Below are 12,673 nucleotides of genomic sequence, written 5' to 3'. Positions count from 1 at the left end.
GCTTCATCTTACTTGGGTTCTCTCCAGAGACAGAAGTTACCAGAATAAGGGATCTTCTGCAGTGCTAGAACACTTCACGTAACATTGAACTGTGAGTTAGTGTATTACAAATGAGGAATCATGTACCGCTTACCCTCTATAGTCCAATGTCTCGTTCACTCCAGCGTATGTAACAATGGGTCTATAAAAATTTATTTTATAAACATACAATCCTATAATAAAGCATTTGTTAGCACATCCCTCACTATGCTGAATCAGCTTGAACCTTAAGGGGACTTCACACATAAGGGGAAAAGCTGTGCAATATGTGGCCTTTTTGAGCTGTTCATCATTTTGAATTCAAAATCACAAAATAGCAGCCTGGGTGACATCACTTACTGGCCTCAATTCTTTCCTCACTAGACTGATAGCCACATAGAAATCGACCATCACATCAACTAAACAGTGTGACTGTTCAGCTGAGATTTTCATTTCTTATGGGAGTCTCCTGATCTGCTGGGTGTCCTTCCTCAGCAAGGCATGGGACAGGAATGTAAGTAAGTAGGTTACCTCTCCAGCCAGCCATCACAACTGGGGACATAGCTGGGAAGAGATGCTGGGGCTGAGATAACATCGAGAGAGCAGCACTGAGAAATTATTCCTAGTCCTGAGGTTCTCCACCAACCTTTATCTTGTCTCCTGTCCCCTTCCTTGTCCCTGCCATAACTTCACCCAGCTACAGTTTAGTTACTGATATCATGGTCATCTATTCTCAGAATTAAAGAAAGCACCTTTTCAAGCTATTCTGATCAGAAATTTTATCTGTCGAGTGTTTCAAAGACAAGGAGAGTTCTGGGCAAATATTCTTCAAGCTCAAGTCGGACATGCAATCACTTTCCTAATGAATGCTTTGGGAGAAAAAAAGCAATCTCATATGAAGAAACCACAAAAACCTACCACTTCACCTGCTTTGGAGAGCCATTTTGAAACTCCCTAACACAAGCCTTAGATGCTGAAGATGAGAGGCTGATGGAGTCCTTCAGTTTCTCAGTCTTCTTTGAAAAGAAGTAAAATTAAGGATGAAGTCAAGATAACTGTAAAACAACAGTTGTTTTTTTCTCAATTTCAACTTGCTTCAAATACAGGTTACTGCCTCTCATTATTCTGACTCACAAGTAAAGCTGCTTCTTTTCACTACACAGAGTTCCTGGTAAAAACTGTTCCTTCATTTATTTTTATTCCTCCTTTTGCTTTAAGAAGCATTGCCCTGTGCAAGAGAGCAAAAAGATAATCTGTTGCAAGCCAAGTGGAAAGGTATAATTTTATGGACCACTTGTCTCTGGAATGGGACTGATGAGGTGGGAAGCAGTATGTCTCTTGTTCTGTATTGCACCATAGCTGGGAAGGAAGAGAGGTTTATGCAAACCTGTTCCTCTAAAAAGGTCAAATGAGACAAAGCCTTTCCTTCAGGATGGCTTTGATTATGTGACAGCAATGCTTTCTACCTACTTTTTGAAAGAGTGTACAAGAATACAGGGAATATTGAAACATCTAGCCAATAACAAGTAGATGCAACATGAAAGCGACTGAGTAATCACAACAGAAGTTTGCAATCAATGACAAAAAAGTTGTCTAAAGGTAGCAGGAGAAGATGCAGGCTGGGTTAATCTTTTGCATTTTAAACAATACCGAAAAAAATGTACATAGTTTGCCTTTAATCTTGCTGTTAAACATTTTACTGTTAATATAATGAAAATGTGTTTTGCACAGTTGCCTTTCACTTGACGATCAGGCATGCAAGTAAGAGTTGTAAACTAAAGACTGTTCTCGCTGCAGTTTTTGTAAATAGAAAGGGAGCAATGCCGAAGCCGTAGGAGGATGATGCCTGAGACCACAGCCCGCTTGTGTGGGATCAGAACACGTTCAGATTCCCTGACAGAAGTCAGATCAGACATTCAAAGCAATGAACTCTTTGGACACTATCCAAAATGAGCTCCTGCATTTGATCCTATGCTTGATCTTGATCCTATGCTTGTAGAGGCTAAACCTGGACTGATTTATTTGCAAGTGTATCTATGGTTGGAAGACTTCTAAAGATGGTCAGAAAATGATTGACACAGGTCTGAATTACATCATAGCACACAGTATTTTTTGGTTCTAGCCATGAGTTTCTCTCCAGTACACACGTTGATAATTGTGGTTTGTTTTAAATGACTTTTTTTTTTTAAGTTTCATAATATAAGTGAAGCAAATTTTAATATTAGGCCTAAGTGAGGAACATTTTGTATTAGCAATTTTCTCCTTTTACACTAGAATATTGATAACAAGATCCATTAAGCACAACATGAAAGGCCAGATGAGTGCAAGACAGAACTTCGATTCTGCCAAGCCTTATTCCTTGTGAAATCAGCTCTTCTGTCTTCAAAAACCATCAGGAGATAGTACTGTCATCCACGATTAGTCATATTGATGCAATGTATGATGGACTTATTTTCCAATTGCAAAGTGAATGTCATCACAGTTTCTGGAGAAGCTATCCTGATACACAGAAAAGGGAAGGAGGGAAGGAATGAGGGAGGGAGGGAGGGAAAGACGTGAATCTAACAGATCTGTCTACAGAACTGATTTGAAGTTCTGAAAATTTGATTAATATTTGTAAAAGGAAAACAAATGAAAAATCAGATGCAACTCACTTTGGCTTTATTATGCACAATCACCAAGGGAGTGATTATGTAGTAAATTAGAATCCCACTCCTGTATCTTGATGCCTCAGAAGCATTTTAAACAGGCCTTTTCATAACGTTATGAAAGATTTTAATAACGTCCTGAAGAAGAACCTTTAGCCTCAAATGACCTGCATTTTTCTTCACAGACTTTTGCCATACTGTATATTTGGTATTAAAGACTATTTTGTCTTGGAACCACACATTTTAATGATGCATACAAAACACTGCACACCTGAAGTAAAAATTCAGCACATAGTAAAAGATTTCCCATTTAGGCACCATTTTCATCAGCCAATTCTGTCCAATTATCTGAACAATAAAACCATTTTAGTGGGAGGAAATAGATGACTGCTATTAGAGTAACCCAGTTATCCTTCCATAAATTAAAAAGTAAGAAAACTACATGATATTGCAATAGTTACAACAGGATATACTACTTCTAGTAGTCCTGTGAGATAAAAGTAGAGATTTTCACTTACTTGGTTCCTTTCTTCTGAAGATTCAAAACATTACATATAGATTAAAGTCTGTACTTAAAAAAAAAATAAATCTGCATTCAAAACCCATTCATGTGACAAACAAGGAATGGTGCTTCCAACTGCTACACCTATTTGCTTTCCTCTCCATGTACCAGCAGGTTGTAAACAATGCTCTGTAATGGAAGCAATGAGTTATTCATCTTTTTCTGTTCTCCATGCAAAACCACCATGATAACTTCTAAACAAGGCAACAAAAGATTCGGATACTTCAAGAGCATGATGCAACTAGCTTTTCCTCACTGACCCATTTACAATGTAAATCACTATATAACCATGTGCAAGGCACCCTAGGAATGATTGGAAGGCAAGTAGCTGGGAAGAGATTCTTGCAGAGTCTGTATTTGTAAAATCTGTCCAGCTGCTTTGGATACAAGGCATTTAATATGGTACTCACAATTTATGCATGAGTACTACCAATACCGTGTAGCATTTTTGCATCTTTTTTGTGGTTCATGAATGAAAGGCCATGATGAAAATGAATTATTTCCTCTTGGAAAACTCAACAAGAAACAGAAATTAGCAAACCTAAGGCCTGTGCTTAGTCCTGTTCACGTTTGTGCTGCAGCAACTTGTGAATGAAATCATTGTCCTGCTAAAGTCAAAGGAATATCTTAGCAGGATCATGATTTCTTCTTATTTACAGTCTTAGACTATGGGAAGAGCATCTCCAACATTACAATATCAAGGATTAAAAAAAACTAACTGCTGTAATTGCTGCAGGAGTTGGGAACTAGGTTTGAGGATCAGGCACAGAAATTCCTTTCATCAATGACTTTTTTCTGGGAGAAAGGAGTCACATTATTATTTTAACTCAACTAGAATGTTTTCTTTGTTTGTTTTATCTTCTTCAATGTTATGAGGATTTGAATTTAGAAGATTAAAAATACATGCAAGCTCTCTTGCTTCGGAAACTTTGAAATGGAAACTAGTATTGCAAAATAAAGTTTTTATTCCTCAGAAACAACAACTTGTTGTTATTCGTGAAATGAAAGTAATTTCTTCTGCAGGCTTTTTCAAAAAAATAAAGCAAATATCTCTTTCATGCTTTCTTTAGAAGGACATTCATAAAGCCAGCAGAAAATAGAAGCAATTGGAATACATAAGCAATTTAGAGACGCTTGTTTAATCTCAGTAATTACCTATTCAGCAGAGACAGGATTGGTTAGAAAGGGCTATAGATATTTTTCTATTTAAAAATTTAATGAGTTTCCTCAGATGTGCTAAACACAGTATAAATATCATATCTGTTCGTCTGTCAAAATCATACCAAGATAAAGGACAGAATACGGTCAAGCAACAGATAATATTTTCTACACAGCAGTCACAGCAGATGAACAACTCTGAGCTGAATTTTGTTCATTCACATGTATACAATCTTGCTCACTTCAGTGAACTTCCATAAGGCAAGGCGGTGTCAGAAATCGAACTGTCAGTGATTTTGTGAATAGCATTTCTTGAAGTGGTTTTAGAAGTTAGCAATGTCAAAAAGCTGCATTTTAACACTGCGTTCTCCTTACATTTTCTGTGTGTTTTGTTTTTTTTTAGTCAGATTACATACTATTTGAATACATGCTCACTCCTTCACTCTCCCATTGGGCATCCCGATTAGCTTGGAGAAGTCAGATGAATTTGAGAATCCCATCTGCTCCCAGAGAGCAGAGATAAGGTTCAGGGGATTAAGAAATACATGGCAGGACATGGCAATTGGCTGTGCAAGTTCTACATCACTTTGGGCAAAATTAATAAATTCCAGTGCCTAAAGAAAAAGAATATGAACGACCGACAGCATCAGGCTAGTTTACTGACAGCAGTAACCTAGCTTTGGAAAGGCTGGCCTGACTGGCTGCCACCTTTTTGATAAGTTTTGGCCCCAAGGAATTTTGTCTTCATTGTGACATCTCACGTGAATCCTTAATGAAGGACATACGGCTTACAGAATCAGGCTGTAAGCATGCAGGACCAGGCGGCATACTTGAGAGCAAATCTGAAACTAGTTTCAGATTTTGATAGTCACAGATGTCACATCAGGGCATGACCTCTTCCCATGCCGCTGAATCCACCAAAAACTAGATAAAGCAACACCTTTATCACAGTTTTCTATTTATGAACTCGGCATATTGGCATAACTAAATGCATGAAAAAGGGAAGGGAAGGGAAGGGAAGGGAAGGGAAGGGAAGGGAAGGGAAGGGAAGGGAAGGGAAGGGAAGGGAAGGGAAGGGAAGGGAAGGGAAGGGAAGGGAAGGGAAGGGAAGGGAAGGGAAGGGAAGGGAAGGGAAGGGAAGGGAAGGGAAGGGAAGGGAAGGGAAGGGAAGGGAAGGGAAGGGAAGGGAAGGGAAGGGAAGGGAAGGGAAGGGAAGGGAAGGGAAGGGAAGGGAAGGGAAGGGAAGGGAAGGGAAAAAAATCAATGATGCTAAAGTTGGGAAATACTGTTTACTGTATGTCTGGTGACGGTGGCTTTTATTCAGCTTTTCAGCTCTGTAGGCAAAATTCAGCTTGGTGGCAGTGGCAATGTGGGCGGCAAATGGGTAAGAGGAAAGCTGGCAGGGGATGACTGAAGAAAAGCATGAAAAATACACGCAGGGGCTGGGAAGACCCCATGGTTTAGAGGCTGGCTGTAAGGCAACAGATGAATTTGGGTGGGGCTTTTGGTGAGGGATACTGAGTGATGACAGCATGGCCCTGGAGACTCTGAGATAGAGAAGAGCACAGGGTCTTTGCCTCCACCTACGCTTCTCCTCTCCCATCCTCTCCTATACTTAGTCTTCCTCCTCTTGCTTTAGTTCCCCTGGGCTATGGAACTCCACACCTCTCCCATAACCCACAAGCCCTATCTTGCCCTTAGCAACTACTTACATTTTTTCACTTTTTTCCAGGAAAGAAGCAACATCATCCACTCCTCTCCACACATGTTGCTGCAGAGGGATTAAGAAAGGAAAAGATGGACTTTAGACCTAGGAGACAGGACTGGAGTAGGAAACCACTGGAGATACTGGAAGTGAGTGGGTAGGTATTGGCAGTGACTGCTTATGCAAGGGGTCATTTTGTACAGCAGTAGCAATTGCCCTTCTAGACAAGCACTCCAGAAAACAAACAAGTTTTCTTCATTGCAAACTCCATATTCCAAACCTTAATCTGTCTGTGCCTCAGTTGAAACGAGGCAAAAGTGTCTTATCTACCCATCTTAAAAAGGTGCTGTGTAAAGCAAATTAACATGTTATATTTTGTGAGGAACTCAGATAAGGATTGATGAGCACTAAGGCAAAAGTCCACAAGGAAATTAAGTTTCAAAAGCAAAATCTGAAGAGGTAACAAATGCTCCACTGGGACACACACTGAACAGCGATGTGCAAACAAATTAGAGAATAGCTGCTCATTTGGTAAACACTAATTGGTATGTACCTAAAACGTGGCAGAAGCCCAAGTGGAAGCAAATGCATATGATCAGGTACCTGCAGTGCAAAACTTTGTGCTTGAATCTGAGGGAGCAAATTAAGTAGGCACACGCCACCTCCTGGCACTTCTTAAATAGAGCTCAGTGATTTATTTATGTATTTCCCACATTTTAAATTTGCAGAAAAATGCAAATCTGACATATATGCCAAATAATAATGACTGGAAAAAACAGAAAAAAATGTTGCATCTATATCGTTATTTTCAAAATGAAATCTACTGGGGGCTTTGCTCCATATAGGATGACTTCAGAATTGACCTAAAAAGACAGAAAGGGTTAAACCATTATAAACTAGCTGAACAAAAAGTTCTGCACTTACCTGCGGCGGGGGGCGGGGGGGGGGGAAGATTTATTTTTTAAAAGAAATAAAATTATGTGAGTTGATCCAAGTCATTTGTTAGCTACCTCTAACCCCAGTATTTCCAGTTAACCAGTACTTCTTACAAAGATCAGCTAACAGCAGAGGGGCGGTGGGATTCCTGTGCCTTAGAGCCTGTTCCTAGCACAGGAAAGGAGATGCTGTAGTGCGCATAGATGACCCTGTGCATTTCAACCAAGAGTGATTCCCAGACTCTTGCCTCCTAATGCCACTCCATCTTTCACCATCCCACTGACTCCTCCTCACAGTCCCAGTCTCCTCCTTGTAGCCATGCTTCAGGCTTTTATCCCAGACCAGGTCTTCTTGCCAGACTGATACTACTTTCTGTAACAGGGTAAAGAAGACTGAGAAATGTTTTGCGATAAAAGGGGATGAATCTTCTGCTTAGTTCTGATACTATTTTAAAACAGTTAATATTTTACCTCCCTACCATTTTCTGTTACAACGTAACAGCTTTTCATATTGTAATTTTATGCCCATTTTCCCTAAACATATTCCTGTCTAATTTTTTTGTTTGTTTTCTGTATTTGCTTGGAAGTATTTTTAACATCCTAAAACAGTAGGCCAATTGGCATTAAGTCAGCACAACTCAGTTCATTTCAGATTAATCCTGCCAGTTCACACAAGCTGAGAATCTGGCCCACTGTGATAGGAAATTAAGTCTTTTTTTTCTCAGCGGAGGCTGTCATCCACAGGCCTTTTAGAAACTTATTTGGTTATTTTAATGGATGTAAAATGTCTTTCTCCAAAAGTTATGAACAGGAAAAACATAAATAATTTTTTCTCTGTGATGAGTGGAACTAGTGAAACCTGATTTCCCATGGGTTTGTGTCGCACATACCTGTACCTCCACTACAATAATCCCAACTCCTTTCTTGTTTTCATCATGACCTCATTCATCCCCTAATACTTTTAGTAGCCCTCCCACATTCCCTCACTACCATCTGGAAAGAAGGAAGTACATGGCAGGCCTGGCTTCGTGTGGTAGCTGTGCTGACTGTTGCTGGTTGTATCTGTAGCTCGTAAGCAGAGCATGCCTGAGCAGCCTAAAAACCTGTTGAGTTAGTGTGATGCTTTTTTCTCTAAGTGAGGTCACTAATTCAGTTCACTTTGCCTAACCTTTTACAGATTTTCATGAAACTGTCAGAACCGTTTTACTTGTGAGATTTCTATTGGTGTCTGTCTGTGGCTGAAATTGGCCTGTTGGTTCCTAAGTTATTAGGGACTGACCAGTGTGATTGCAAAAGCCTTAGAAACCAAGGAAAAAGAAACAAAAATAAATTGCATGGAACATAATGTGCATTATTTGTTATCAGTACTTTAAATGACACAGAATAAATACTCTTTGCAGCAAAACTGGAGCACATTCATTCTTTTCTAGAGGGTTTTAATTGATTCTCAAAAAAAATCTAGCTGAGGCTGAAAATGGAAGAGAATAATTAGATTCTATTTTTGGACGTTATGGTAATCAAAAATTTTGACATTACTCTCCAATTATATAGCAGAGGGAAGAAGAACATTTCAAGTGAAGATATATAGAATATGCTCAGGTACATCAGCAGCTCAGTGGAATGGTTTGGGAACCTAACTAATACATAATGTCACTGATTTGGAGTATGAAAAACTGTAGTGTGATCAACTGGGACCCATACAGACAGACAGCTCTCTTTCTAGACAACACTTCAGGAAATCTGAGTTTTGACACAGTATTTGAGAGATCACATTGCCACCCACCCTGTATTGGTGAAAGTTCTGTACTTCATTCCCCTTCTGCCCCCAGCTGGATAAGTAAGTTAAATTTTAGTAACACAGACCTCATTTAAATACGGTATTATAAACCCATTTACTTTATAGAAACACTACCAACCCTAAAAATAAAATCTATCAAAATTGCTCCAATCGGCCAGAAAAATTATAACCGCAGACACTCCTGATGCCAGAGGAAAGGATGAAAAGTATGTAATCCAATGGAATAAGAATGTCCCCTTCTCTGTTTGAATAAATTTGTTGCAAAGTCTCTTTGACTTTAGGACAATTAATGACTTAAGAATAAAGCATCTGTGAATCATTTATATTATAAACTATTATTTGCCTTCAGATGCATACGTGTGTATACATCATAGGACAACTTCTCCTACACACGAGGATTCTGTAATATTAACATCTTCAATTTAGATGTGGAATTTATTCTCCAACTATACATGGCCATAGCTTTGAAAAGTATTTGGGGATTTTGGATGCAATTTTAAGATTCTTGCTCCGAGACATCTGCAAGACACTAACTTTTCTGACAGTGGCTGCTCAGCACTTTCTGAGAATTTCTAAAAAAATGTAATCATTCCAATCTATTTTTGCTGTCCCCCTGACAGCTGTCTTCCTAGTGAGCACAGCTGTCACTGAGAACTCTCGCCTGAGAAGAGACTGGGGGGAAAAAAAAGATATCTACCAGGAACTACTGGATGGTTTGAGGGGCTGAACTGGCCTGAGCTCTCTGCTCTGCTTTCAGGGCTGGTTAATATCGTCCGTTTGCATCCACTGTGCCTCCTGCCAAAATGAACAATGACTGAGTAAATGTCTTAACGCAGGCCCTGAGAACCTGATCTCCGCAGTCTTACTATGCTTGGTAGAAACATCTATCGTTAACCACATTTGGATAGTCATAAAATATTGTAATTACCACCCATTTATAGAATCAAGCATAAAAATACGAGGTTGGAAAAATACGCCACCAAATAAGTATTAACAAAATGATTATTTAATTGGCAACTGATTATATAGATAAAAAATGTTTCAATTAAATGCCTGTGAATACTTTTCTTTACTGGTGGCTGAGCAAGCCATGGAGTCACTGCTATGAAAACTACTGTTTTCTCACTATTGAAAGCCAAAATGAATTGCTAGAATGGATTTTTACAACGCAGTTGTGAGCAGCTGTAAATCCCTCAGCAGTCCAGCCTTTACTCATTTCTGTTGATGAGTACTGTACATTTCCTTATCTTTTTTTCTCTATCTACAACATTTTAAACTTAACTGTATCTTTCCTACACAGGTATGAAAGTAACATTAACTTTCTACCATTCCTGCACTATACTGTTGTTGGGGTACACTAATTCCTTTGGGATTTTTTACTTCTTTTTTTCTTTCTCTTTAAAATGCCTTGAAAAGAGCTCATACTCTTAGACCATCTAAGGCTAACTAATCATTCCTGCTACCCTTTTGAACCTCCACTAGCATTTCAAACTAAGGTACTTTTTGCTGCAGACACTGAACATTTGATTGTACTTTTATGTGAATTAGTAATCTAATTAGAAAACATAGAACTGCTACTGCCAAATTACTAATGCAATTCACTTTTTTTTATTGGCCACAGAACAGCACGTTTCTGTCCCACACTTTCAATACCTTTACACTGAAAGCTCTAAAAGCTGTGCCTATGTTAGGATTGTCAATATCACTTCAAAAAATACAAAGGCAGGCTACATGCAACACCCAGTTTTGTGCGTGTGTGCATCAACACATGGATGAACTGTTGCTCCAGAAGATTTAGGAGATGTTCAAGCAAAACTGGCCAGTCCACTTCGATGGGCTTGGGAGGAGAGGAACTCAAACCAGACAGTTTGGCTGCCAATTAGCCAGGCAGCAATCTCCTATGTCTGTAATTGAGCTTTTCCTTAATCTTACGGGGTAGTTTCTCTGTCACCCTAGATGTGCTCAGAGGATCAGGTCCATCTTTCATTGACAGGAAATGAAAAATTGGTGTTGGCCAGAAAGGTGGCGGGACACTCTTCCGACGTCCTCACTAAAACAAAAAATTCTGGTATTCCGCAACTAAATTTGCTACCCATGACATAACACACAAGGAAGCTCAAAGAGATCAACACATGCATATTCACAGACTACGGCTGTTTGCTCTGTTCTGAAATTGAATTAGGAAAACAGTTGTTTTAAACAACAGCACTGCAATTATGCTAAGGGCTTTACTGACTTTTATTGAATATTACATACCACATGGTTTATGTAATCATGTCATAAAAGAGGCCTGCTTTCAAACACATCAGCTCTCTTCAAACAAACCTCAATCCCAACACTGTATTTATTCCATGATTTCAGCTCTGTAAGCCTACTCCATATTCACAGAGGTTTCCAACACAATAAAAAAGGAGGAAAACATTTTAAAAACCCTCAGGGAATCATAGAACGGTTTGGGTTGGAAGGGACCTTAAAGACATCTGCTTCCAACCCCCCTGCCATGGGCAGGGACACCTTCCACTAGGCCAGCTTGCTCAAAGCCCCATCCAGCCTGGCCTTCAACACTTCCAGGGATGGGGCATCCCCAGTTTCTCTGGGCAACCTCTTCCAGTGCCTCACCACCCTCGTAGTGAAGAACTTCTTCCTCATATCTAATCTAAATTTACCCTCTTTCAGTTTAAAGCCATTACCCCTTGTCCTATCACTACAGGCCCTGCTAAAAAGTCCTTCTCTAACTTTCTCGTAGGCCCCCTTCAGCTACTGGAAGGCTGCTATCAGGTCTCCCCGCAGCCTTCTCTTCTCCGCACTGAACAACCCCAGCTCTCTCAGCCTGCCATCATAGGAGAGGTGCTCCAGCCCTCTGACTGTCTGCGTGGTCCTCCTCTGGATGCGCTCCAACACGTTCACGTCCTTTTTATGCTGGGGGCCCCACAGCTGGATGCAGTACCCCAGCTGGGCTCTCACCAGCGTGGAGCAGAGGGGGAGAATCACCTCCCTCGACCTGCTGGCCACGCTGCTTTTGACGCAGCCCAGGATACGGTTGGCCTTCTGGGCTGCAAGCGCACATTGCCGGCTCATGTTGAGTTTCTCATCAACCAACACTCCCAAGTCCTTCTCCTCAGGGCTGCCCTCTATCCATTATAAAGAATAAAAGGTATTCATCACAGACACAGATGCTGTAACATTGAAGAACTGAAACTTTGGTTTTAAACTGTTCTAGTGTCTCTTAAACCAAAAGAAAAATAGAGACATCAGGACATGTTACTCACAGTGTTACATTTAAATCTGTGAGTAGTGGCTGAATGAACACCAACCTGGCTTGCTGCTTGCCTCATTCAGGCAACTAGTGAGGAGTAGCAGCTGCGGTATTTGCCAGCATTTTCCTGAAACCATATGGTAAGACAAGTACGTTGGAGCCTGCACACCCTTATGCTCAGCTAATAAAAAAAAAAATGAGACAAATAGCTTGAAAGAAACACTTCAATAAAGAGAGAAGGCTGCCTATAGCTGATGGTCAGAAGAACGACCTTTGAACTAAAGCTGCATCTGACATGATGAGTTGAGACCATGATAATTCATTCGTATTTTTGGCTGATTAAAAGTTTATTAAAACTTTCTTCTACATTTCAGAGAAGAACTAGGATTATTATCACCTTCAAGCACAAAGGACAAATGTGGCTATACAGAATATCTAAGCGCTGACCGTTGGCTGAAGCATTAATAAATTGCACTCTAATCCTAACAGGTTATGCTTTATAGGCAGTGACTTAATATGCATATCTATGGAAGGCAGGCTGTTCCTTTTTTGTTATTATTTTCATTATGTTTTGCCCCAAGAGTTCAAAACCA

Source organism: Nipponia nippon, unplaced genomic scaffold (genome assembly GCF_047370975.1).
Source record: "Nipponia nippon isolate SJK-2023a ecotype South Korea unplaced genomic scaffold, ASM4737097v1 scaffold_1, whole genome shotgun sequence".
NCBI lineage: Eukaryota > Metazoa > Chordata > Aves > Pelecaniformes > Threskiornithidae > Nipponia > Nipponia nippon.
The sequence above is the reverse complement of the archived record's forward strand: the minus strand, read 5'-3'. Positions refer to the sequence as shown.